Genomic DNA, 26634 nt, shown 5'->3' on the forward strand with positions numbered 1-26634 from the left:
TTATTTGTACTTCAAAGGATGCTAAATAGAAACAGGATCGAAGATATGTTTGAAAGAAATATGCTGTATTTGAAGTGGAATCATCTCCCATCTTTAGTGAAAATAGCTCCATAATATCCCAGAAGCCAGGAGCACTATAGAGAGATTGTTTGGGTGGAATTACCAAATACACTTACTTACATTAAATTAATATCAATAGTAGTCAATACACTTTGATCATTTTCTATATATAGTAGTATACTTTATGTGGCTTATGTTATTAATCTATGAGGAGTCACTCAATGTTTGTCAACGTCACAAATTAATAAATTGAGTTTAATACAGATTAGGTATCTTTTCTCAAGATTATGAAACTAGAAAGCATCAGAATAAGAGTTTTCAAACCCTTATTTAGCAAGGCAGTATATACTTCCGAATGCATATGATTAAGAAACAAGTTATCTCATACTTTATGTATATGTTATTTGATACTAAGAGACTCAGTCAGTCCTTCTGAGGGTACAGGTAACGGTAAACGCTTTTTCTTTCCACCCAAAAGCTTCAGATAAAATGTTTTTCAGTGAATTGACTGTAAATAAAATTTTAATTTTATCTTAACAATATGCTAGAAAGATAGTTTTAAAAGCTTTTCATAATTCAAGATGATTTATATAATTTATATAATGTTCACATTAATTAAAACATGGTAACTGGGGTATACGTATGGATAATTAGATTAAGTTGGTAAACTAAATATTCTGTCTAACATAGATTATAAATTTGAGTGGACAAGAAAAATATGTTGCAATATCCATTTGAGCAACAGCAGCTTCTTAGTACAAACACCATGCTTAATATAACTATCCCTAGATATAAGTGAAAAATATCAATTATCACAGTTTTGCTTTTTGCTTTTTTTAGTAAACAAAAGAGATATTAAGTTTCAGAATGATGAGCTCAACTTTCTTATTCCATGTGTCATTAGGATGTGGTATATAAATATTCTCCAACTTTGCTCTATATCTTCACAACAAAGTGCAATGATAAACTAATGCTTTGCAATCTGAAAATTCCATTTGTCACTTTTTTCCTCTAAGGGTGTCAGATTGAAAAACCTTTCTGATTTATGATCTGTGCTTCAATTACAGTTGAATTCAAGACTACATGAAAGAACTTGGTGCTGACAGTATTCAGTTTTCACATGGATATGGTTTTCCAAGACACCATAGTTTTCTGCTCCTTGTCCTTACTCATCTGTCTACTTGCCTCTTAGATTAAATATTTTCAACAAATATGCTTATTTGAAAGGGTCTTGTTTGAATTTTAATGTTATTATTTTGCTGCCCCATTTATACCTTATACTTAAATAAATTGCTACTCCCCACTGCTGTAGCTTGTTACAAAGTCTCCATTGTGGATTACAAAAATGTTTCATAATATCTGACCCTGAGGTGGCTAACATGATTCCAACACAGTATCTACAGGATAAGTCCAAGCACCTCAAGGATAGATAGGTGTAGAAAGATCAAGTTAACAAAAACTAACACTTATAATATGAAAAAAAAAACTAGAACAGCATGCAGTGCTTAACAAATAATATACTGAGAAGAATATGAATATTACAATGTCTATATTTGTTGTCACTCACATAGAAGTATGGTGTTATCATTAGTCATTGAATTAGCCTAGCTAGATTTTGATGGCTAAGAACACTCTCCAAATAGGCATCTTGATTTTTTCCACTGAGATGGGATTGGAATTTCAGTTCTCCAACTAAGAGATGTTTTATATCAACCCAACTTGACATAATTAGCCAATTCTCAATTTAATGTGTCATCCAATCTCTCCCCACTGATGTTCATAAATTTTGTATACACTCTGATTTCATTGGATTATTCATTATTTTTGACTTGACTCTCTATTCCAAGGGAAAAATAAAAGGTTTTGTAGTACATTATAGTAGTTGCTAGATCATATACCTAAATTTTAGCTTCTTTTCACATTTATAATCATAAATCTATTAAATTAATTTCCAGAACATTTTGAAATATAGCTGGATTGAGATACACATTCTTGTCATGTTTAGATACGTCTGTTGGTACTTATGCTTTCTTTGAATTTTATTAAACATTGAATTGATTTTATCAAGTATAAAAATATATTCTCTCTTAAGATTTAATTGCTATTTACTAGTGATATTTGAGATTTGCTTTTTTTAAAATAATGCAAGTCAGTCTGTGGTTTGACACAGTAAAGTCCATTTCAACTTATAGCCCAGAACTATTTAAATAATATGAGAATTCGTTGATTTTAGGTATATGAAAATTTCCTTTCTAAAGACCTGTGATTCTTGTACCTTTCAACATGGTAGTTTTTGTAGATCTTTTAAAAAATTTCTTCATTATTATGGTACTATTCAGTATTCTTCTCATATATTCATCAATGATGCTAATGTATCTTAATATAAATAATCAATTTTATTTAGTAATTAAATAAATTACCATAGAATTATTTTTAAAATACCTTATGATTTTACAACATTTATATTAGGAGTCATCAAGCTCTAAGATATTTTTCCTGAAGAGATCTGGCAAGATTTTATATAAATTTTGAGTAAATGCTTATTTTTGCCTTTTTTCTACTTTATTTCATATTCACACCACAATAATGACTCTTCTAATTTAAAATATAAACCATAGAGATTTCCTTAAAGGTGGCAGGGGAGGACTGGAACTGTCAAAGACAGAGTGACAGGTGGGGTTGGGAATAAGTGAACGGTCTTGACAGACTCAAAGTTGCTGGCAGCTTGGAACTGCACCCCTGGTAGGACAGTGGATGGATCTTGCAACTGTACACTTTGGACATAAACTGGTTAGTGGGCTGCTTGGGCCGGCATTCAGCATGCACCATGAAGAGCAATGTGAGGGAAACTGGTACCCAAGTAGGGGCCTTCTGTGTGGTGCTGTCTCGATGGTGTCTTAGGTGTGGAATTGTCCATGCACTTGGGGCAGTAGAGCTTCACCAGGGCCTCACCTGGGGTGTCAGAAAGGCTATTGGAAAGCATTGGCTTGTTCTCACAGTGCACATGGGGCAGTAGCCGAACTCTCCCTGCTGGTACTTTTCCAACATCTGGGTGGTGCCATGGTTTGTGAGGATATAGGTGGTCTGGGTGAACCCATACAGCATCTTGGCTGACTGCTTAATCAGGGTTCTCTGGTTGGGGTTGTCTTCGAGCTCTTCATCAGGCTCCAGGTCCAAGATCATGTCTAGAGCTTGTCTACAGTGAGGCACCTGCTCATTGAGTTGACTGAGATTAAATTTGTCCTGGATGGAGTCTTCATCCACTTCACAGAAGAATTCATAGTCATGGAGCCCACAGAACCAGTATAAATAACACTTCCTGATGTTTAAATCATTTTTTTTTAATTTGTCATTTATTTTTCCTTACTGATTTCCTGATGCTTCTTTGTCTCTGTAATTTTGCTTTCTTGAGTGATCATAAAAGTCTTTGAAAGTTAGGGGTCTTTTTTTTCTTTTGTTTTGCAAAGCATGCCATGATTAAAATGTGTTTCTACTTATTTTAATGAATTAATAAAAATATGGGAATGATATTTTTAATTTCTATGTACTTTTAAGTGTTTATTGAACATAGTATCGGTAAAGACTAGTAACCACATCAAAAGAGTTCAGCTCAATGGATTGATTTCACATGTCAGAAGATACCTGCTTAGTCAGACTCAGATCAAAAACAGAATACCAATAACCTAGCACATTCTCATCTCAGTAAAAACTGTTCCAGTTAACTGCTCTCATGACTTCTAAAACCAGAGATTCGTCCTGTCTTTTTTTGTACTTAGTATTGATAAATTATGCATTATGCACATTATAGACGATCAATTCCCATTGTGTGAGTATTCCACAATTTTCACGGCTTCTCCTATGAGTGGATATTTATGTGGGTAGCACCCAGTTTGGGCTTACAAATAATGCTATAATGAATATTCTAGTGCATGCCTTTCAGTGAACTTATGAATGCATTCCTGTTGGGTTTAGGTATATATATAGGAGTGGAGCTGATTATCTTTGGAACTGTGTATCTTCAGCTTTTGTAAATACTGCAGTTTTTCGAACTGTCCTTATGCTTGAGGTTTTTTTTTTTCTATTGATACCAATTTTTTTTAGTACATCTTTATTGGAGTATAATTGCTTCACAATACCATGTTTCTGTTGCACAACAAAGCAAATCAGCCGTATGCATACACATGTCCCCATGTCCCCTCCCTCTTAAGCCTCCCTCCCATCCTCCCTATCCCACCCTTCTAGGTCACCTCAAAGCACCGAGCTGATCTCCCTGTGCTATGCTGCTTCTTCCCACCAGCCAACTGTTTTACATTCGGGAGTGTATATACATCAATGCTACTCTCACTTTGCCCCAGCTTCCCCCTCCCACCCCACGTCATCAAGTCCATTTTCTATGTCTACCTCTTTATTCCTGCCCTGCAACTAGGTTCATCAGTACTATTTTTTTTTAGATTCCATATATATGCATTAACATATGGTGACATACTTCACTCTGTATGACAGACTCTAGGTCCACCCACCTCACTACAAATAACTCAATTTAGTTCCTTTTTATGGCTGAGTAATATTCCATTGTATATATGTGCCACATCTTCTTTATCCATTCCTCTGTTGATGGACACTTAGGTTGGTTCCATGTCCTGGCTATTGTAAATAGTGCTGCAATGAACATTGGGGTGCATGTCTCTTTTTGAATTATGGTTCTCTCAGAGTATATGCCCAATAGTGGGATTGCTAGGTCATATGGTAGTTCTTTTTTTAGTTCTTTAAGGACTCTCCATACTGTTTTCCATAGTTGTTGGATCAATTTACATTCCCACCAACAGTGCAGGAGGGCTCCCTTTTCACCACACCCTTTCCAGCATTCATTGTTTCTAGATTTTTTGATAATGGCCATTCTGACTGGCGTGAGGTGATACCTCATTGTAGTTTTGATTTGCATTTCTCTAATAATTAGTGATGTTGAGCATCTTTTCATGTGCCTTTTGGCCAACTGTATGTCTTCCTTGGTGAAATGTCTATTTAGGTCTTCTGCCCACTTTTTAACTGGATTGCTTGCTTGTTTGCTATTGAGCTGCATGAGCTATTTGTATATTTTGGAGATTAATCCTTTGTTGTTTTATTTGCAAATATTTTCTCCCATTCGGAGGGTTGTCTTTTTGTCTTGTTTATGGTTTCCTTTGCTGTGCAAAAGCTTTTAAGTTTAATTAAGTCCCATTTGTTTATTTTTGGTTTTATTTCTGTTACTCTAGGAGGTGGGTCAAAAAAGTTCTTCCTGTGGTTTATGTCAGAGTGTTTTTCCTATGTTTTCCTCCAAAAGTTTTATAGTGTCTGGTCTTACATTTAAGTCATTAATCCATTTGGAGTTTATTTTTGTGTATGGTGTTAGGTAGTGTTCTAATTTCATTCTTTTACATGTAGTTCTCCAGTTTTCCCAGCACCACTTATTGAAGAGGCTGTCTTTTCTCCATTGTATGTTCTTGCCTCCTTTGTCATAAAACAGGTGTCCATATGTGCATGGATTTATCTCTGGTCATTCTGTCCTGTACCATTGATCTATATTTGTTTTTGTGCCAGTACCTTACTGTCTTGATTACTGTAGCTTTGTGGTATAGTTTGAAGTCAGGGAGCCTAATTCCTCCAACTCCATTTTTTTTTTCTCAAGCTTGCTTTGGCTATTTGGGGTCTTTTGTGTTTCCATATGAATTGTAAGATTTTTTGTTCCAGTTCTGTGAAGAATGCCATTGGTAGTTTGATAGGGATTACACTGAATCTGTAGATGGTTTAGGCTATATCGTCATTTTCACAATATTGATTCTTCCAATCCAAGAACATGGTATATTTCTCCAACTGTTTTTTGTCATCTTTGGTTTCTTTCATCAGTGTTTTACAGTTTTCTGAGTACAAGTCTTTTGCCTCCTTAGGCAGGTTTATTCCTAGGTATTTTATTCTTTTTGCTGCAGTGGTAAATGGGAGTGTTTCCTTAATTTCTCTTTCTGATTTTTTGTTGGTGGTGTGTAGGAATGCCAGAGATTTCTGTGCATTAATTTTGTATCCTGCAACTTTATCAAACTCATTGATTAGTTCTAGTAGTTTTCTGGTGGTATCTTTAGGATTTTCTATGTATAGCATCATGTTATCAGCAAAGAGTGACGGTTTTAATCCTTATTTTTCCAGTTTGTATTTCTTTTTTTTCTCTGATTGCCATGGCTAGGACTTCCAAAACTATGATGAATAAGAGTGGCAAGAGTGGACATCCTTCTCTTGTTCATGATCCTAGTGGAAATGCTTTCAGCTTTTCACCATTGAGTATGATGCTTGCTGTGGGTTTGTCATATATGGACTTTATTATGTTGAGGTAGGTTCCCTCTATGCCCACTTTCTGGAGGGTTTTTATAATAAATTGGTGTTGAATTTTGTCAGAAGCTTTTTCTGCATCTACTGAGATGATCATATTGTTTTTATTCCTTAAATTGTTAATGTGGTGTATCACATTGATTGATCTGCATATATTGAAGAATCCTTGCATCCCTGGGATAAATCCCACTTGATCATGGTGTGTGATCCTTTTAATGTGCTGTTGGATTCTGTTTGCTAGTGTTTTGTTCAGGATTTTTACATCTCTGCTCATCAGTGATATTGGCCTGTAGTTTTCATTTTTTGTGATACCTTTTTCTGGTTTTGGTATCAGGGTGCTGGTGGCTTCGTATAATGAATTTGGGAGTGTTTCTCCCTCAGCAATTTTTTGGAAGAGTTTGAGAAGGATTGGTGTTTGCTCTTCTCTAAATGTGCTCTTCTCTAAATGTTTGATAGAATTCACCTGAGAAGCCATCTTGTCCTGGACATTTTTTTGTTGGAAGATTTTTAATTATGGTTTCAATTTCATTACTTGTCATAGGTCTATTCATATTTTCTAATTCTTCCTGGTTCAGTCTTGGAAAATTGTACCTTTCAAAGAATTTGTCCATTTCTTCACGGTTGTCCATTTTATTGGCATATGGTTGTTTGTAGTAGTCTCTTATAATCCTTTGTATTTCTGCAGTGTCAGTTGTGATTTCTCCTTTTTCATTTCTAATTTTATTGATTTGTGTCCCCTCCCTCTTTTTCTTGATGATTCTGTCTAAGGGTTTATCAATTTTGTTTATCTTCTCAAAGAACCAGCTTTTAGTTTTATTGATCTTTGCTATTGTTTTCTTCATTTCTATTTCATTTATTTCTGCTCTGATCTTTATGATTTCTTTCCTTCCTCTGACTTTGGGTTTTCTTTGCTCTTCTTTCTTTAGTTGTCTTAAAAGTAACATTAGATTGTTTATGTGAGATTTTTCTTGTTTCTTGAGGTGAGATTGAATTGCTGTAAACTTCCCTCTTAGAACTGCTTTTGCTGTGATGCATAGGTTTTGGGTCATTGTGTTTTCATTGTCATTTGTTTCTATGTATTTTTTTATTTCTTCTTTGATTTCTTCAGTGATCTCTTGGTTATTTAGGAGCGCACTGTTTAACTTCCATGTTTTTTTGTGTTTTTTACAGGTTTTTTCCTGTAATTGATTTCCAATCTCATAGTGTTGTGGTCAGAAAAAATGCTTAATAGGTTTCAATTTTCTTAAATTTACCGAGGCTTGATTTGTGACCCAAGATGTGATCTATCCTGGAGAATGTTCCATGAGCACTTGAGAATAAAGTGTATTCCATCACTTTTGGGTGGAATGTTCTATAAATATCAATTAGATCTATGTGGTCTCTTATGTCATTTAAAGTTTGTGTTTCCTTATTAATTTTCTGTCTGGATAATCTGTCCATTGGTGTAAGTGAGGTGTTAAAGTCCCCTACTATTATTTTGTTACTGTTGATTTTTCCTTTCATGGTTGATAGCATTTGCCTTATGTATTGAAGTGCTCCTATGTTGGGTGCATAAACGTTTATAATTGTTATATCTTCTTTTTGGACTGATCCTTTGATTATTATGGAATGTCCCTCCTTATCTCTTGGAACAGTCTTTATTTTAAAGTCTATTTTATCTGATACAAGTATTGCTACTCCAGCTTTCTTTTGATTTCCATTTGCATGGAATATCTATTTCCATCCCTTCACTTTCAGTCTGTATGTGTCCCTAGGACTGAATTGGGTCTCTTGTAGGCAGCATATATATGGGTCTTTTTTTGTATCCATTCAGCCAGTCCGTGTCCTTTGGTTGCAGCATTTAGTTTATTTACTTTCAAGGTTATTATTGATATGTATGTTCCTATTACCATTTTCTTAATTGTTTTCGGTTTGTTTTTGTGGGTCTTTTTCTTCTCTTTGTGTTTCCTGCTTAGGGAAGTTTCTTTAGCATTTGTTGTAAACTGTTTTCATGGTGCTGAATTCCCTTAGCTTTGGTTTGTCTGAAAAGCTTTTGACTTCTCCATCAAACCTGAATTAAATCCTTGCTGGGTACAGTAATCTTGGTTGTAGGTTTTTTTCTTTCATCACTTTAAGTATATCCTGCCACTCCCTTCTGGCTTGCAGGGTTTCCACTGAAAAATCAGCTGATAACCTTACGGGGATTCCTTTGTATATTATTTTTTTGTTTTTCTCTTGCTGTTTTAATATTTTTCTTTGCATTTAATTTTTGTTAATTTGATGAATATGTGTACTGGTGTATTTTTCCTAGGTTTTATCCTGTATTGGGACTCTCTGTGCTTCCTGGATTTGGGTGACTCTTTCCTTTCCCATGTTAAGGAAGTTTTCCACTATAATCTCTTCAAATATTTTCTCAGACCATTTGTTTTTCTCTTCTTCTTCTGGGACGCCTATAATTTGAATGTTGGTGCATTTAGTATTGTCCCAGTGGTCTCTGAGATTGTCTTCAATTCTTTTCATTCTTTTTTTCTTTATTTTTCTCCTCAGCAGTTATTTCCACCATTTTGCCTTCCAGCTCACTTATTCATTCTTCTGCTTCCGCTATTCTTTTACTGATTCCTTCTAGTGTGTTTTTCATTTCAGTTATTGTGTTGTTCATCTCTGTTTGTTTGTTCTTTAGTTCTTCTAGGTCTTTGTTAAACACTTCTTGTATTTTCTCAATCCGTGCTTCCATTCTATTTCTGAGATTCTGAATCATCTTTGCTATCATTACTCTGAATTCTTTTTCAGGTAGATTGCCTATTTCCTTTTCATTTACTTGGTCTTGTAGGTTTTTACCTTGCTCCTTCAACTGTGACATATTTTTTTGCCATCTCATTTTTTTTTTTTTTAATGAGTAGGTTGTGTTCCTGTTTTACTGGTTGTTTGGCCTGAGGCTTCCAACACTAGAGTTTGTAGGCTATTGAGTAGAGATGGTCTTTGTGCTGAGATGAGGACCTCTGGGAGACCTCACTCTGAAGAATATTCCCTGGAGTCTGAGGTTCTCTGTTAGTCCAGTGGTTCAGACTCAGAGCTCCCATTGCAAGAGCTTCCGCCCGACCCTGAGGTCACGAATCAAGATCCCACAAGCCATGTTGGGCAGCAAAAAAAAGAAAAAAACAAAGAACAGTAACAAAGTAAAAATAAAATTAGACTAGGAAACTAACAGATTTATTAGAGAAAATGTAAAAATAAAAATATATATGAATCAACAACTGGAATGTACATCAGTACCCTGTAGCAAAAAAGAGGAGGAGGGAAAAGGAAAAAAAAAAAAGGTGGGGGAGAGAAGGCCTTGGCTGTGGAGAGCAATGCCTAAGTAAGGGTGAGGTTTGGGTGGTGTATGGGGCCAATGCTCAGGACCCACAAGGCTGGAAAACGTCCTGAGGGCTGTGGGGGGTGGGGCTTATACTCAAGGAACAGTAGGAACCCAGGCGTGCCACCCGCCCCTGGTCTCAGAGGGTAGGGGACCTCACCTGGGAGCCCAGCAGGGGCAGAGCAAATGCCCTCCTCTCCTCTCCTGCTCCTCTGGTCTGGGGTCTGGGAGGGTCCCTCCTGCCTGCCTCTCTGATCTCCCAGGCCTCTCTCCTATGTCCCCAGGACCAATACGGTAGGGGGAAAAGGGGGCCTTGGAGGTCAGGGGACCAGCCTGTGGTCTCAGCAGGCTCCCTGTGCCCAAGTGAGTAGGGTAATCACCCTCTGCTCCTCTCCTGATCCTCCTGGATGGCCCCTCCTATCTGCCACTCCTGATCTCCCCAGCCTCCCTCCTATGTCCTCAGGACCCATGTGGCCTGGATGGGGCTTTGAGGGGAGGGGGAATTGGCTTGGGAACTCAGCAGGCTCCCCGGCCCGAGGGACGCCAATCCTGTCTGGGCTCCACTTCTCCCCCATCGGTCTGCCTACATCCTACTCGTTCACTCTGAGGTTCCTCCTGTCTCCTTGGGGGTCAGAGTCCCCTACCAGTGGCTGGCAGACACCCTAGTTGTGGGGAGAAGCTAACTCTGCGTGTTCCCACACCGCCATCTTGACTCCTCCCCTGTGCTTGAGTTTTGAGGTACATAATTTACTTTGATATTTATAAGAAATCTAAAAACTCAGCTTTTATTTTCCTATTTACACAAACTTTCAGAAATGTGTGTTTTAACTTCAAAATATTTTATCACATTTTGTTATAATTACTAGTTTTATAACATTGTGGCAAGAAAATGTGATGTAAACCCTTATAATTTATCTGTTTTCAAGTGTGTTGCAATTTATTTTAAAATGTCCAAAGTATGTTGGAAAAATAGGAGGCAGAAAGTGGATAGAGTGAGAACATAGTTACATAGAAAGAACAGTCTATAGTTTAGTAGTTAAATGACCTCAATTTCCTTTTTCTATTATCTTCTTGTTATGTTGAAATTTTTTCCTTTTTCATACTATCATTGATTTCTTATTAACTTCTTTTTTACCTTCTTATCATTTTTTTCTAACACTCAATGGTTTCAGACTAATCATATCCCTAATTTAGACTGGTATATTTGTAAATATCAATTGACATTTCTCTCATTCTTCATCACTTTTTAAATAGTTTTTGTGTATAATTATTTTTTTTAACATTTTTATCAAACATTTGGGTAATTTGTTTCTCTCTGAATACATGTAGTTATCGCATCTTTAAAACTCAGACTTTATACTTTGCTTTTGATTCAGGAATTTAACCAAAAAAAGAATTATTGCTGTGACATTTATAATCATATTAATGTTTCTTGTTGTCTTAGGGCCTCTAGTGTGGCTGTAATTTTTAGATTTTGTTTTTTACTTTCTTAGCAGTATTTTTTAATCTCACCTAAACCCATTTTTGCCTCATTATTCCTTTTTCATTCCAGCCTGTTCTTCCCATCTAATTAGTTATTGCTGTTTTATAGACATTATGTATTTTTATGTGATTATGACAACAAAAGTTTTCCTGAAATTCCTCCTAGGTCATTGAGTGTTTTTTTGACACATATGTACTGGGCTCCTATTTTCCAAAAATGATTCTAGGTCTTGGGGACTGATCAACTAGCAAGGAAAACTTGAGTTCTTGCACTTGAGGAACTTGAATTCTGGCAGGGGCAAGGGAGGCAATCAATAAAATATTTGGAAAATAAAAGAATAAACATAGTAGATAAAAATTCATGTTATGAAAAAAATCTAACAGGCCAAGAGTTTTCATAGTACATTGGGGCAGTTGATGTGGAGTGGTCAGGCGTGGCCTCTGTGAGGAATGAAATTGAAGGAGTAAGCCAGGCGATTATGTGGGGAAAGCCATTTCCAGACAAAGAAATATCCTGTGCAAAAGACTTAAGTCAGGTCTAGTACAAAATACATCTTCTCACCATTGGAAAAATATTACTTTCATGTACATTTGCATCTTTACACTGTCAAAGTATCATTATTTAGTTTAATACAGTCTTTGCTCCAATTATCACAAACAAATGTAGAAATGCATTATCTCTTCTTTGGATGAACTTAATCTGGATACTTTATCAGAATATTTTAAGGTATATCATGAGCTACAATTTGTTAATATAAAACTTAAAGAGCCAGTTAAAAAATATGAAGTTGATTTTTTTATCATTAATTTAGAACAATTTTACATGCTTCCAATTAATTTAGAGATTACCAAAAAAAGGGCATTTAAAAAGCATTTGATCTTCAGAAAACCTTTACTAAGTAATTATAAGCTCTTAAGATCACTTTCCTTTAGGGCTTCCCTGGTGGCACAGTGGTTGAGAGTCCGCCTGCCGATGCAGGGGACACATGTTCGTGCCACGGTCCGGGAAGATCCCACATGCCGCGGAGTGGCTAGGCCCGTAAGCCATGGCCGATGAACCTGCGTGTCCAGAGCCTGTGCTCCACAACGGGAGAAGCTGCAACAGTGAGAGGCCTGCGTACTGCCAAAAAAAAAAAAATCACTCTCCTTTGAAAAGGAAAGCATGTGTTCTTTTGTTTTTCATTCTGGGCAAAAGAAGTTTGCTCAATATTTTCCAAAATAAATATTTCTAGATGCACAGTAAGTTAGCAAAAGACGAGAATTTGAGCTATGTAAATTTTGAAAATTTTAGTGGATTATGTTTGTCACTAATTTCTAGTACTGACTCCTCTCACTAGATCTTTTTAGAACTGTATTTAGTTTTTTGCTGTTGTTGTTTCTTTTTTTTTTTTTTTTTTGCATATTGCCTTTATTTTGCAGAAAATGTTTTGCTCATTGTCTTTGGCTATTTTTTTCAGAAGAAAAATATTGCCATTGTATGTTTAACAATACAAGAGGCAATTACATATGCTCAAAATAAACGCATTCTATTGGGCAGAACAGTGAAATTTCCATTTCAGTTAAAGTCTGTTGTCCTCAACTATGAATTTATTATTTTGTCCCTAACAGCTTAACTATAAGTATGATAGCTGTCACAAAAGGGACCTGAAAACTACTCTGAAGAAACAAGAAATGCAATTGAAAGTATGCTTTTTATTTCACTAAATAAGACGAGTTGAGTTTATTAATTCTAGTGTGTCAAATCTTCTATATTCTGTAAGAGACACAAACAAATAAGTTTCTGGATCTTAGCAAACAAAATTTTATTATGATCAAGTAATGGTGATTTAATAGTCCAACTGAGTTTTGTTTCCATACTTAAATTCATCTGTAGCATACAAACACAACATAGGACTACACTTGTGTTGCAGATGATGGGTGGGGTTATTTTTTTGATGAACAACAGAACATATATTGCTTTTCATATTTTAAAGTGAAGTTAATAAGATTTTTTTTTCTTTCTTGACCTATGAGACTGTCATTTTGTACCTAGATCAAATCCTGAGTAAAAGTGGTAGACATAAAAAAAAAATAGTGTATATTTTAAGGAAAGGCTTTGGTTTACATGGAAGGTGGTGACAGGGATATCCATGAGGTTATGAGGCCAAGGTGTGATATTGGCTGTCAGGAATATCTGTGGCCAGGACATGGTTCTTATAGAGTGAGAATCCTGAGGAGAAGGGACCTGAGATTATTTGGGTAAGATAGTGTTCACTGGGAAGGACTGGACTCCCAGCCCATTAGGTAGCTATGCTGTCTGAGACCCTGGTGTGAAGGTGCTCTGCTAGCTGACCACAGGTTGGGGTACTGATGCAGTCCTGTTGTGCTCAGGAGTAACATGATAGTATGTACACACATGCTGAGGCTGGGCTAAGTTCATGGGATCAGATCATGGACAACTTGCAAATGAATTGTCAGAATAGGTTGGAGAATTTTTCCAATGAGTGTATGGGCTAAGTATGAGCTTGTCCAAGTGGGGAGGAGTCCTAGGCACAGCTTTGAGGACAGGGACAGGGATGTGTGAACTGTGGTTCCTCAGCATAGAACATTTTTCACAGCCACGGGTGGAGAAAAGTGAGACAGGACCTCCAAACTGAGGATGGGGGTTGACAGCAGATAGGAGGAACTGAGTCCGGGGATAAGCTACTTCCATTAGTAATACCCAGGTTGCTGTTTGTCTCTGGGTTCTTCCATCTTATCTTTGTGATCCCTGCTTCTTTTTGCATCACAGCAAGCCCTTGCAAATGAGTTGTATTTAGTTTTAAGAGCTGTAATCTCTTTCTGGTAAGCCTTGACAGATATGCATTGAGTCTTGAGAATGCCGTGGCTGGTAGTCATCCCCTGTAGACCCTCAACTCATACTATATGAATTTAGAGCTTTTATTTATGTAAGAAGTTTCATATGCACATATGAATTGGACTGACCCCCCAGGCACCCACTCTCTGTTCACACACTTCCAGAAGTGGTTGCTCTCCATCACAAAATCCAAGATAAAACAACACATGGTGTTCGGGTCCAGGCCAGCCATACTCAATTTCAGCACTGGGAGCATCCTCCTGCTGTTATTGGTGACCATCACCTGGTTGGTGAGCTCTCTGAAGTGCAGCCATATCTAACTTTTCTTGGTTGACACTCGGGTCACCCTTCTCCCTGCCAGCCTGTAGCTCTCACTTCAAGGAGCTCAGCTGGTGGTCCACTCTATTGCAGGCTATTCTACAAGTTCCGGACGCCGAGGGAGATTGTCCTCTTGCTGACCCTTCCTCATGGCCCTCCAACCCAGACTTACTTACCCAAGAGCCATATTTAACTCCTTTCAACAGCCACTCTTCCAAGAAAAGGAGCAGCAAAGGTCCACAGTTCCCAGGCAGAGACCTGTGAGGAGAAGACTTGAAGGTAGGGGAGGGGCAGAGGGGTGAAGAAAGAGGATATTCCCCTTGAACTCCTGCAAGTCATGACTAAAGTAGCTCTTTGTGGCATTGGATTTGCTTTAAACAATTAAAAATCAGACTATTGACTAGCACACAAATATTTATAAAATATACAAATAAAACTATTGATATCTTTGAAGCCCATTTTTAAACAAAAGGAACATTTTTAAATGTGCCAGGATATAAATTATGGGTACCTCAGGATTATTATAACTTTTCTATAACATTTTATTAGATCTTTATGGTGTTTTTAAAAATGTTGGCCACTGATATTTGAAATTTGATAGGTATTTATAAAGTTTCCTCAAAGGATTCTTATGACAGCTAAATTTTTTGACTATTTAGACAGACACTTTTGGCTAGCTACTCGGTAAAGTACCACATGCTGTGATTATTACTTTTTGTGCTTTCCAAGTCAACACCCAGATGCCTGTGAACCTGACCTGCACAGAGTAGTTATTTTGGTTCTTTAAACTGCCTGCCAGACGGTTGCAGTAGCTTTTTCATATGGGCAGATGGCCACTCCAGAACAAATCAAAATATAATATTTGGTCTCTGAACTTACTTTTGAATTCAAATCTTTGAATATGAATGCTAACTCAGATTGAATTTTGGGTTTGACTAATTGTTTTGATGTTCTTAGGCAGTTTTCATGAAACATATTTGATCAAATAACTTAATATGGACTTCACTTCTTATTAGTTGTATAATGTCCCTTCTGGTGTGTTAAATGCAATAAAAATTTGAGCATATATACTAATATGTAGCTCCTACCCAGCATATGATGAACAAAATATGTATTAACAAGAGACATCAATCCATTTCTGAGGTTATGCACGTAGTTTACTGCTGAAATGCGGTAAAACTTTAAAATTTGTAATTTCTGGTCAGAGTTTATGAGAAACATGAATATGAGCAAAATAGGTAAATTTAGTGTTTTTTTAACAAGGTAGGTATGGCACAGACTTCAAACTATAACACAGATTTCAAGCAAACAAGGGTAATTACATTGATTTAAGCAGTTCTTTCCCATTTATTCATATATTTTTTTGTCTTAATTCAGACCTAGCTTAATTCACCCCTCCCTCCCTCCCTCCCTCCCTCCTTTCCTCCCTCTCTCCCTTCCTTCCTTCCTTCCTTCCTTCCTGCCTTCCTTCCTTCCTTCCATCCTTCCTTCCCTTTCTTCTGTTCTGCCTTTCTTTCTCCTATCTCTTTAAACTGCAGTCCTGAGTAAAATGGATGGTTTCAGATTAACCTAATTAATTACAACTAAATAGCCACTTATGTCATTAACCCAGGATACTTCCCTGGGCTACTCAGATCGAAATGTAGGTTTCATATTTTCAATGGAACAATGTTTGTTAGAAAATATATTTCATATTATAATCTTTATAATGAGAAAAATGCTAATTAAAACCAAAACCATTAGTCACCTGTAAGATTTGAAATATATGAAAAGTTTGATAACACTCTGTTGGTGAGGCTAAGGAGGAAAAAGCAGTCTAATATTTTGTTTTTCAAAATGTAAAATGGGACAACATCCATGGAGAAGATTTTATCAATATCTAACAAAATCATAGCTGTATTTGGCCTTTGATCTATCAATCCCTCTTCCAGGAATCTGTTCCAAAGATCCAAAAGTACACTGACATTAGTTTGAAATGACATGTATCAAATGTTCTTCAATGTAACATTATTGGTACTAGTAACAAAATTCAAATCACCCTCAAAATCCAAAATTCTAACACCAAAATCCAACAGTTATATAAACTGCAATATATCTACACAGTGGATTACTATGTACTTGCGCAAAGCAGTTGGGAAGATCTCTACAAAATGGATTAAATGGATTATATATTGTATATTTTGGAGTATAAATTGTTAAGTGATAAAAGGAAGTTGCAGAAAACTGTGTATGTAGTATGTCACCTTTTGTGTAAGATACCCTCCCTTCCTTCCTTCCTTCTTTCCATCCTTCCTTCCACCCCTTTCTCCCTCTTTCATCTCTGTTTCTTTTCTTTATTATTTCACAGTTTGTGCTTTTTTTTTATATTTGCAAAAATAAATAAGGGAAGGAGAGAAGAAAAACTCATAAAAATTGTTCCCTATAAGGTAACTGTCTCTCCATTCTTAAAAGTGAGACGTTGAAATCGTCTACTATTATTGCACTTCTGTCTATTTTTCTAGTCAATTCTGTCAGTGTTTGTTTTATATATTTAGGTGCTCTGATGTTGCATGAATATATATTTGTAATTGTTATATCTTCCTGGTGATTTGACCTTTTATCATTATATAATGTCCTACTTTGTTTTTGTGATAGTTTTTTGTTCAAATTGACAATAAATTTTAAGCATAATTAACTGTCATTAGCACAAATTCATGAACTGTACCTTCGCTTTTCTCATTTTTTGAAACCTTATATTTATAATCATAGTTATTTATATTTGATAAATAAAATTATTTATAAAGAATTCAAGTTATAAGTAAATGGAAATGTATCATTCAATTTTTGTTTTCTTGCTAGTGGAGGACATTAAGCAAAACTAAGATTTTTAATTCATAAATATGGTAATAAAATTGAACATGTATTTAAAGTATTGAAATAGTATAACTGAAGAATAAAAGAAACATTATAATAAATGCTTTATTATCATTAATGTTAAATTCTTTTGATTACTGATTTTAATTGAAGATTTAAAAAATACACTATAAAAAATAAAAATACATTATAAATATATTTGCATTATAAATCTATATTTAAAACTTGTAAATGTTGATAGAACTAATTGTCCTGTTGAATAATGGAACAGAGTTCCTCATCTAATTATTTAATTTTTATGATCCTTGTGAAATAACAGTTAACTATTTGAAACGTGCTATTCATTTTTGTATGTGTTTTACAGAAAGAAATTGTATTCTGTCATAGCTTACATTTCTAAATTCAAAAAGGCAAATATTTCACGACCTTTATTATCTTGATCATTTTGACACATTTAAAAATCATCCAATTTTAACAAAGATGTCCTTACCAGGAAATGGTAAGTTCTACTGACAAGTTAAAACAAATGATCAATTATTATTTTTAATTATATTTGTTGCTGGGAAAAAGAAATTGTAGAAAACTAGTCAGAGAAGAAGGATTATATCCTTTAATTTGTAATAAATTGATTTGTAAAGACGGGTGATGTGATGCCTAGCTGTGAAAATAAGTAACATGACAAGTAAATATTAAAGCCATGGAAGTGATCTAAAAATACCTGGATAATTATTGCAGATTATATAAATGTGGGTTTCTGGGGTAGGATTGGAGGTACCAGCCACTTTCCACTGGAAACAAAGCTTCAGTGACTTATATTCTATTGCCAGAAGAACTGGGGAATTTAAACATAGAAATAGAGTAATTGGATGATTTATTTCATAAGCATACATTTTTAAATGTTGCTGATGACTTTTCTTGAAAGTAAAGCCAGAAGGATTTTAAGATTCTTAACTGTAAATATTAGAAATGATTATTATAATACTTTCCATGATAAAATTATTTGAAACTTACTCTTGTATATTCCCAATGAAAGGTGATTCTTATTTTTTATTGTGGCTAATTTAATGAAATAATATTTTATACAAAACACAATTTTCCTAACTTGGAAATTATAATTAAGAACACATTTGAGTTTTGAGTGTTGTCATTTAGACTGTGGGCATTATCAGAGCACAATAATCCACTTGGTGAAAATTTAGTCTAGTTGAAGGCCAATTATTTTACTTCCTTGTAATTCACATGATATGTCCTTGCAAATAGAAGCAGCCACTAGCCAAGTAACTAGGGAGAAACGAAGAGCCTTGGGTGGGTGATATTTCAAATTCAACAGTATAAAGCAAAGAAAAATAACACATTTTAACACATAAAAAATGCTAGAAAAAATGTTTACATGCATGATTCTAGTTTGGTAATTGCGTCTATTCTAAATTTTTTCATATCAATTCAACAATAAGCACCTTCGTATCATATAAATCACTATCACTTATAAGTAAGTAGGTTGTAGTTTTAAAGTATTTGGTTTTATCAAGTAATATATGCTCATTAAAAAAAATCACATGTTAAAGAATGTTTTATATTAAATATCAACAGAGTCAGATCACTTCTTCACTTCTAAGTCTACTCTCCAGACAAGTTCTTCACAATTGTTTATATTTTGGTTATTTCCCTTCTCAAACAATATATATTTTCTGAATTTATTAATATCAGATAACATTTATTATTCCCCCAATATCAAATATAAATATTTAACTCACTCAGGTCCTCTTCTCCAACTGTTTTAGTCAATTATGTTATTGTTTTGGTTTTTCTGTCAATTATCTTTAGTATAAACAATGTAATTAAACTCAATCATTTTTCTATAGTCCTTTAATTCAGTTTTCATACTTTATATGACAATTTTAATGCCCTTGTTTCTCTACCCAATATTCTTCACAATCTGCTTTGTGTAAGTTACATTTTTATCATAGCTCTTGGATTTTCATTCCATCCTTAAACATAGCATCTTCTTTCCGTGGCCTGAAGATTGACTCAAAATTGAAAGTAAATAAACAATATTTTCATCATTATGGTTGCAATTGAGCAATAAAATACCAATTATCTTCCCATCTTTAGGAGTTCAAATCCAAATGCCCCTTGAGGGAGAATGTTAGGCTGAAAGGATTTCCTCAGTTGGTAAAAAATCATTTAAAATTATATTTGGAAAATAATTTCCATCCTCAGTTTCTGTCATTTTTGGAGGTTATATTGGCCATTTAAAAATTGCATGTACTGCTTTTATTCTCAACATTTTTCAGTTCTAAATCATGCTTATCATTATGTTCTACTACCTTTATTTCTAAAAAGTACCTGTAATGATCTCCACTGGAATTTTATTACCTTCTCTGTTGGGTTTTCTCTTTGTTTTTCTTTTATCATAACTTTCTTTTGCTTAATTTACATATTAGTTTCTTTTCTTCCCTTAAGCTCATAATGAAAGATCTTCATAAACTCTGAAGTTAGCAAATAACATTCTGAGTCCTAAGCACTATAGTTTTGATTTTATAGCTTAGGAATTTCTTTAATCTCCTAAAAATGAAATATTTACATATATATAGACAGTATGTGTTCCCCCAGCTGATTGGTAAATAGGACTCTCTTCTATTTAGGTCTGAACTCAAGTGGGGTATTATAGGATGAGAGGCTACACACAGTAATCTCTTTTTTTCACCTGATCATAGCAGTCTGCCTTGCTGTTGATGGCACAAGCACCAAACTGACAAAGGCTTTACTATGAATCAACATTCAGACTATTGATCTTATTTAGGATTTAAATGTTTTATTTAAATTTTTAAAAAAGTTTCATTTTGAAGTAATTGTAGATTCATTAGCAGTAATAAGAAATAATGCAGAGGGGTCTCATGTACTCATTTCCCAGTTTCTCTCAATGGCGACATCTTAGATTATAGTACAATATCACAACCAGAATACTAATTTTTATGTAAGATGTGTGACAAGTCAAGGCCCAGTTTTTTTTAACCTATCAGATTACTCTAGTACCATTGGTTTAAAAGGCTATCTTTTCTCCATTGAATTGTTCCTTTCACTTTTGTCAAAACTCATTTGGGCATATTTGTGAGTTTATTTCTGAATTTTCTGTTCTCTTCTATTGGCCTATGTGTCTATTCCTCCACTCACACCACACAGTCTTGATTACTAAATATAGTATAAGGATGAATTGGGAGATTGGGATTGACATATATACACTATTGATACTACATATAAAATGGATAACTAATGAGAACCTACTGTATAGCACAGGGAACTCTACTCAGTGCTCTGTGGTGACCTAAATGGGAAGGAAATCCAAAAAAGAGAGGATATATGTATACGTATAGCTGATTCACTTTGCTGTACAGTAGAAACTAACAAAATATTGTAAAGTGACTATACTCCAAAATAAATAAATAAAGCAGTAATTTAAAAAAGATAAAGATAAAAAATAAGGCTTAAAATTGGGTAGACTGGCTTCTTCTACTATATTCTTCATTTTCCAAATTCTTTTTGTTCTTCTAGTTCCTTTGTTCTTTTCCATATATATTTTTAAATAATCTGGTCTATACAAAAATTCTTGCTGATGTTTTGATGAGAATAGTTTTAAAGTTATATATCAATTTTGGCATAATTGAAATCCTTACTGTTATGAGCTAAATTGACTCTCCCCAAAATTTATGTGTAGAAGTCTTAACCCCCCAGACTTAACAATATGATAATGTGACTATATTTGGGATATGGTCTTTAAAGAGGTATTTAAATTAAAATGAGGTAATTAAGATGGGCTCTAATCCAACCTGATTTGCAATTAGGACAGACACACATAGAGGAAGACTCTGAAGGTACAGAGAAGAGATGGCCATTTAGGAGAAAAGAAGAGAAGCCTTAGGCAAAATAAAACCCTGCTGACATCTTGATCATGGACTTTAATAAGCCTCCAGGATTGTGAGAAAATATATTTATTTTATTTATGCTACCCAGCCTTTGATATTTTGTTATGATGGCCCTTGCAAAACTAACAGTTACCAAGCTGAAGCTTCCAATCTATAAACACTGAATGTCTTCCATTTATTTAGAACCTCTTTGATTTTTTTCATGAGCATTTTATAGTTTTTGATGACAAGTCTTGTAAATATTTGATTATTTGGATATATTTCTATATTTCATTTTTGAGTGATTATAAAAATCTCACTGCCCATAGTTAATTCCTAGCAAATAGGTTTACAATTAATATTTTATGTTTGTTTTATATCCTGTATCCTTGCTTAACTTATTAATTCTAAAAGGGTATTTTTTGAGTATATGTGTATTCCTAGACTTCAGTTTGTATATAATCATATCATCTGCGAATAGAGACAATTTTATTTCTTTCTTACCTACATATCTGTCTTTTAATTGTTTTTCTTGCCTTACTGAACTTGCTAGAACACCTCATACTATGTGAAATGAGTGCGGTGAGAGTGAATATCCTTGCCTTGTTCCTGATCTTGAGGAGGGAAATAATTCAGTCTTTCATCATTAAGTATAAGTTAACTTTGGGATTTTTGGTTTTGGTTTTCTTTTTGTTTTTGATTTCCATAGATGCTGTTTATCAAGTGGAAGAAGTTATTCTCTATTCCTATGTTTCTGAGAGCTTTTTGTTCGTTTGTTGTTTTTACAACATGAATGGTTGTGAAATTTGTCAAACCCTTTTTCTGCATTGAATTATATGACCATGCAATTTTTTTTTCTTTACGATTGGGTAAATTACATTGATAATTCTTGAATATTGAACTGGCTTTACATGCTGAGAATGAATATCAATTGGTAATGGTGTATAATTATTTTTATATATTGCTAATTCTATTTATTAATATTTTGCTAAGGATTTCTACATTTATTTTATGATGGAAATTGGTGTGTAGTTTTCTTTTTGTGTATTGTGTTTTTCTTGTTTTGGTATTACTATAATAATACCGTCATAGCAATAGAAATAAAAATCCAGTATTTTACTTCAAAAACTGTGATCCTCATGAACAAGATCTGTGATTTCTGTCATTAAAGATGGGGGGATAGGGAACTAACAAGCCATTATTTTTAAGTTTAACACTTGTAATTTATTCTCTGGAATCATATGATCATTTATCATATGTGATTGCCAATAGGTGAATTTTACAACTACAGTAAGGGGTGGTGGGGAAGTACAAAGAGATTCTTCGAATACCAGACACAAAACTGAATTTCTGTGTAATTTAGAACAAATTGATTTAACCTAATGGAATTGAAATTTCTATGCTGTAAAATGGGAATTATGATGCCAACTATTAACAGTATTGGGGAAATCAAATGAAATAATATAAGTAACATCTTGTAAGAACATAGATTTTTTAATAAGCTCGGTGAGAAATTAACTGTATCTCTATTCTCTATCTATCATCTATAGAAATAGAAAAAAATAGAAAGATAGATGTGGGCTGGGGATAAACAGGATTTCCACTTCCAACATCCATCATGTCCTTAAAAGAGAATGTAGACTAGGCTTTGGTGGGTTTGACAGGAAAGTCAGAATCCAAGTTGCTCATAAATATTTCACAGGAAGGACATAGATGCTGCTTAAAGTTCTTTCTGAATGGTGTTAGGTGACTTGATTCTGAAAAAGCTTTGAGCTTAGAAAAAATGAGCTTTGCGTATTGACAAGAGTCCTCACATGAGAACAGAGTCAAAATTAACAGACTCTGCAACCCAAAGGAGGCTGGCTGAATATTCCCGCTACCTTTGCTCTGATCATGTGACCATCTCACGCTTCTGTCACTTTCATTAAATAAAAATTAATCTTAACGTATTTGGGCAGGAGTGGGGGTGGGTTGGCATGGGTGTCTACTCTGTCAATTTAAAAAATATCCTTTAGTTCTCATCACCTAATCAGTTGATTTCAGCTCCATTTTCTCCCTTTTCTTTCTTTATCACTGCCTAACCTTGTCCCCTAGGAGTTTCAGACCTTGTTATTCATAAATGGCATAACTTCGTGCACCCTTTTCCTTTTTACTCAAAAGTTTTCTTTAAAATCAAAGGATTACCTGGCTGATTATAAAATTCTTGCATCACATATTCTTCCTCTCAGTATATTTTAGATACTGATCAAACTGTCTCCTTGCATGAATATTACTGTGAAGATGTCGAATCCATCTTGATATCTCACACCAGTAGGGGGCATGATTTTTTCCCCTCCTACTCCTAGGATTCTTTCTTTGTACCTGAATTTTAACATCCTTACCAGAATATGCTTTGATTTGGAATGGTAGGTATGAATGTTAGGTTTCATTATTTCTTGGAAATCTATGAGCCCCTTCAGTCTACACATTCAACTTGTTTTTATTTCAGAAAAATGTTGAAAAAATTATACTTTAGACTCTTTCTATATTTTCATTTGCTTAGTTCTTCTTAAAAATATCAATAATGCATGTTAGATATACCTTTTTAAAGTCTAACATTCCTTCTGTGATCATGTTTACATTCCCCTTTCTCTCTCCCTGCTCCACCTCCCTCCCTCCCTCTCTTTCTTTCTCTCTGAGTCACCCTCATAACTACTTATAAACATCTAACTTTTTCCACCTATAATGGGCATTATTCTCTACACTGGCTTTTCATTTTTTGTCATATTGTGACATTTTGCAACTCAATTCTATATTCTTTGGACATCCTATAAAGTCTCTTTGGAATACTTTTTTCTCATTGTTCAAATTTCACTTATTACTTATAAAGATGATATTATCTATAAATTCTGTGAGAATAATGAGAAGCATTTCTTTCATTCCTTTGTTTTACTGTAACCATCTTTTTATCAGAAATGACCGTTTACTGATTTAAAGAAAAATGTTTTGCGCATAGAGCACATATCATTTCCTTTCTAAGTATGATCCATCTTTGAATTATTTTTGCTGCTTGCCAGAGATGTTGACAACTATGGTAACTGGGACTATCTGGGGCGTGGATTCAGAGGTGTTGACTCCAAACTTTTCCTCAACAAATTGCTTGGGTGACAGAAAAATCTTCTTTGGTATTCAGCGTACATTTGGCAGATGTGAAAACCATTCAGTATTTAAGGATGGGGAAATTTATAGCTGATCACGGGTGACTAGAGTGATGGAATGGCTAAAGGCGTTAGGGGAAGAGGAGGGTTGTTCTTCATAGATCAAGAAACTGTCACTGCCTTAGGCTACAGCTCATGTGACCATTTTTGCCCCAGAGCTGCTGACAGTATGAGGGGTAAGCTCTCTGTGTCTGCTATGTTAGAAATGTATTTTGCTATTAAGCAAAAACCAGGAGCCCACTCTACCATTGCTGCTAAATTACTCTCAAAGTTGCTGACATTCACTGCTGCCTAAAATCACCTTTAAAAAAACGGCTTTATAAAATATAGGTTAAATATTATAAAATTCACCCATTTCGCGAGCATTTAATTCAATAAATTTTTGTATATTGTAGAGCTGGTCTGCCTTTCTTTGCCTCCACCCCTGCATGCTCTTCTCCTAGAATGGAGGTTCCATGCCAAGAAGACCATGAGCAAGATGCCTTCTTTTGTCGTTATGGTCCTGCTACTGTCACAGCCCCTAGGTGCTGAAAGAAACTGAAATAGCAAAGTAATATTCTGTTTCTTCTTTCTTCCTTCTAAATTCCATCTAGTGCCTCCAATTGGCAGAAACCAAGAGAAATTCAGAAAGCTAGGTTGTCTGAAATATGTGGCTTGCATGTTTATCCCTCAAAAGTACAGAAGAAAGTGCAGAAAGGAAAGTGTAATATTGAGAGCCCATCATATTGAAAGCTAGAGTATCCAGAGCACCCCTCAACTTATAAAATCATGGATTGCCTCCTCTATTCCTGTCTTAGCCCATTCAGGCTGCTATAACAAATTACCGTAGACTGGGTGACTTATAAACAACAGAAACTTATTTCTCACACCTCCGGTGGCTGGGAAATTCAAGATCAGGTGCCAGCAGGTTTGGTGTCATTCATTCATGAGGGATCTGCCCTTATGACCTGATCACCAACCAAAGGCCCCACCTCCAAATGACATCCCACTGTAAATTAAGTTTTAACATATGAATGGGGGCACTAACATTTAGTCTATGGCAATGCTTTTCCTTCTCTATTCAGCTCTCAGTGAAGTAACTTTCAGGCTAGGAAAGAAAGTGTACAGATGGTTTTATTTATTTTTATTATTTATTTGTTTTTTATTTGCCAGGTATCTGCTTTTCTGTCGCAAATATCTGGGTCCCAACAGGATATATTCCACAGTACCCAGAGCCTTCCTATAACTCTTGATGTCTTAACTGTCATTTTGTAGAGATTATGCAGAATAAGATACTTAATTTTTTTTTGGAAATGTACAAATATCTTGGAGACTGAGGAAGTTTGTGAAAATAAATATCATGCACTCTTGTTTAGGTTAATATTTCACATTTTTTGGCTAGTATAATTCTATTTGTATATTGAAGGGTTTTTTTTCTATTATATTAAATCTTGAATTTTCTACTATTCTTTTGTTCTTTTAGGCATTTGACAGGGGTCGAAAAGATGAGATTGAAATAAAATGCTTTTATTCCACTGATTTTTAACAGAAAATTTGCATTCTCTACTTCCAGCCTGTCTGAAACCAGTTTCTAATTGTCTCTCAGGAGAAACAATACTGTTCTTTCACCCAGTACTTTTTGTTTGTTGTTGTTGTTCCAAAGTTCATATCATGGGTCTGTCACAGAAGCAAAATTATAAATTGCAAGTCATTAAGGTATGGTGAATGCCCATCTGTGTAAGAACATGTCAAAGAAATGTTTACCCAGTTGGAATATCACTGGCCAATCTACTATCTACTACTGTATATAGTATGTGTATTAACATCCTAGCGCTGCTATAGCAAAATACTACAAGTATATGACTTAAAGCAACAGAAATTTATTTTCTCACAGTTCTGGTGGCTAGAAGTCTGGAATTGATGTGTCAGCAGTGCCAGGCTCCCTCTGGAGACTCTTGGGAAGAATCCTTCATTGCATCTCCCTAACTTCTGATGATCATTGGCAAATACTTGGCGTGCCTTGACTCGAAGTTTCATCCCTCCAACCTCTGTCTCCACCATCATATGGCCCTTTACCCTGCGTGTCTACCTCTCTGTGTCTCTTTCTCCTTATAAGGACACTAGTCATTGGACTTAGGGCCCACCTCAATCCAATATGACCTTACCTTAAGTTGGTTAAATCGCAGAGACCCCGTTTCCAAATAAGGTCACATTCACAGGTGCCTGGGTTCGGGACTTCAATATATCTTTTGGGGGGACACAATTCAGCTCACAACAGTACTAGATATTGTTAGTAGCATGGAGCTGGAAGATCTG

General features: G+C 35.0%; 1 protein-coding gene and 2 pseudogenes across 1 annotated transcript in view; 1 reads left to right on the top strand and 2 right to left on the bottom strand.

Annotated features, from left to right (window-relative positions):
• Positions 1-4457, top strand: part of LOC149743890 (uncharacterized) — a 44469-nt gene extending 40012 nt beyond the window's left edge. Inside the window, exon 4 of the mRNA XM_089906085.1 lies at positions 1128-4457. The gene's annotated coding sequence lies outside the window, so the exon portion shown is untranslated. The remainder of the gene's footprint in view (positions 1-1127) is intronic.
• On the bottom strand, positions 1562-11273 carry LOC149743891 (casein kinase II subunit beta-like; annotated as a pseudogene).
• LOC149743892 (T-box transcription factor T-like) lies at positions 7787-26382 on the bottom strand (annotated as a pseudogene).
• Between the last annotated feature and the right edge of the window lie 252 nt (positions 26383-26634).

Source organism: Delphinapterus leucas, unplaced genomic scaffold, assembly GCF_059928025.1.
Source record: "Delphinapterus leucas isolate spDelLeu-1000000601 "Yukka" unplaced genomic scaffold, BTC_Dleu_Yukka2 spDelLeu_asBTCV2_sq61, whole genome shotgun sequence".
Lineage (NCBI taxonomy): Eukaryota > Metazoa > Chordata > Mammalia > Artiodactyla > Monodontidae > Delphinapterus > Delphinapterus leucas.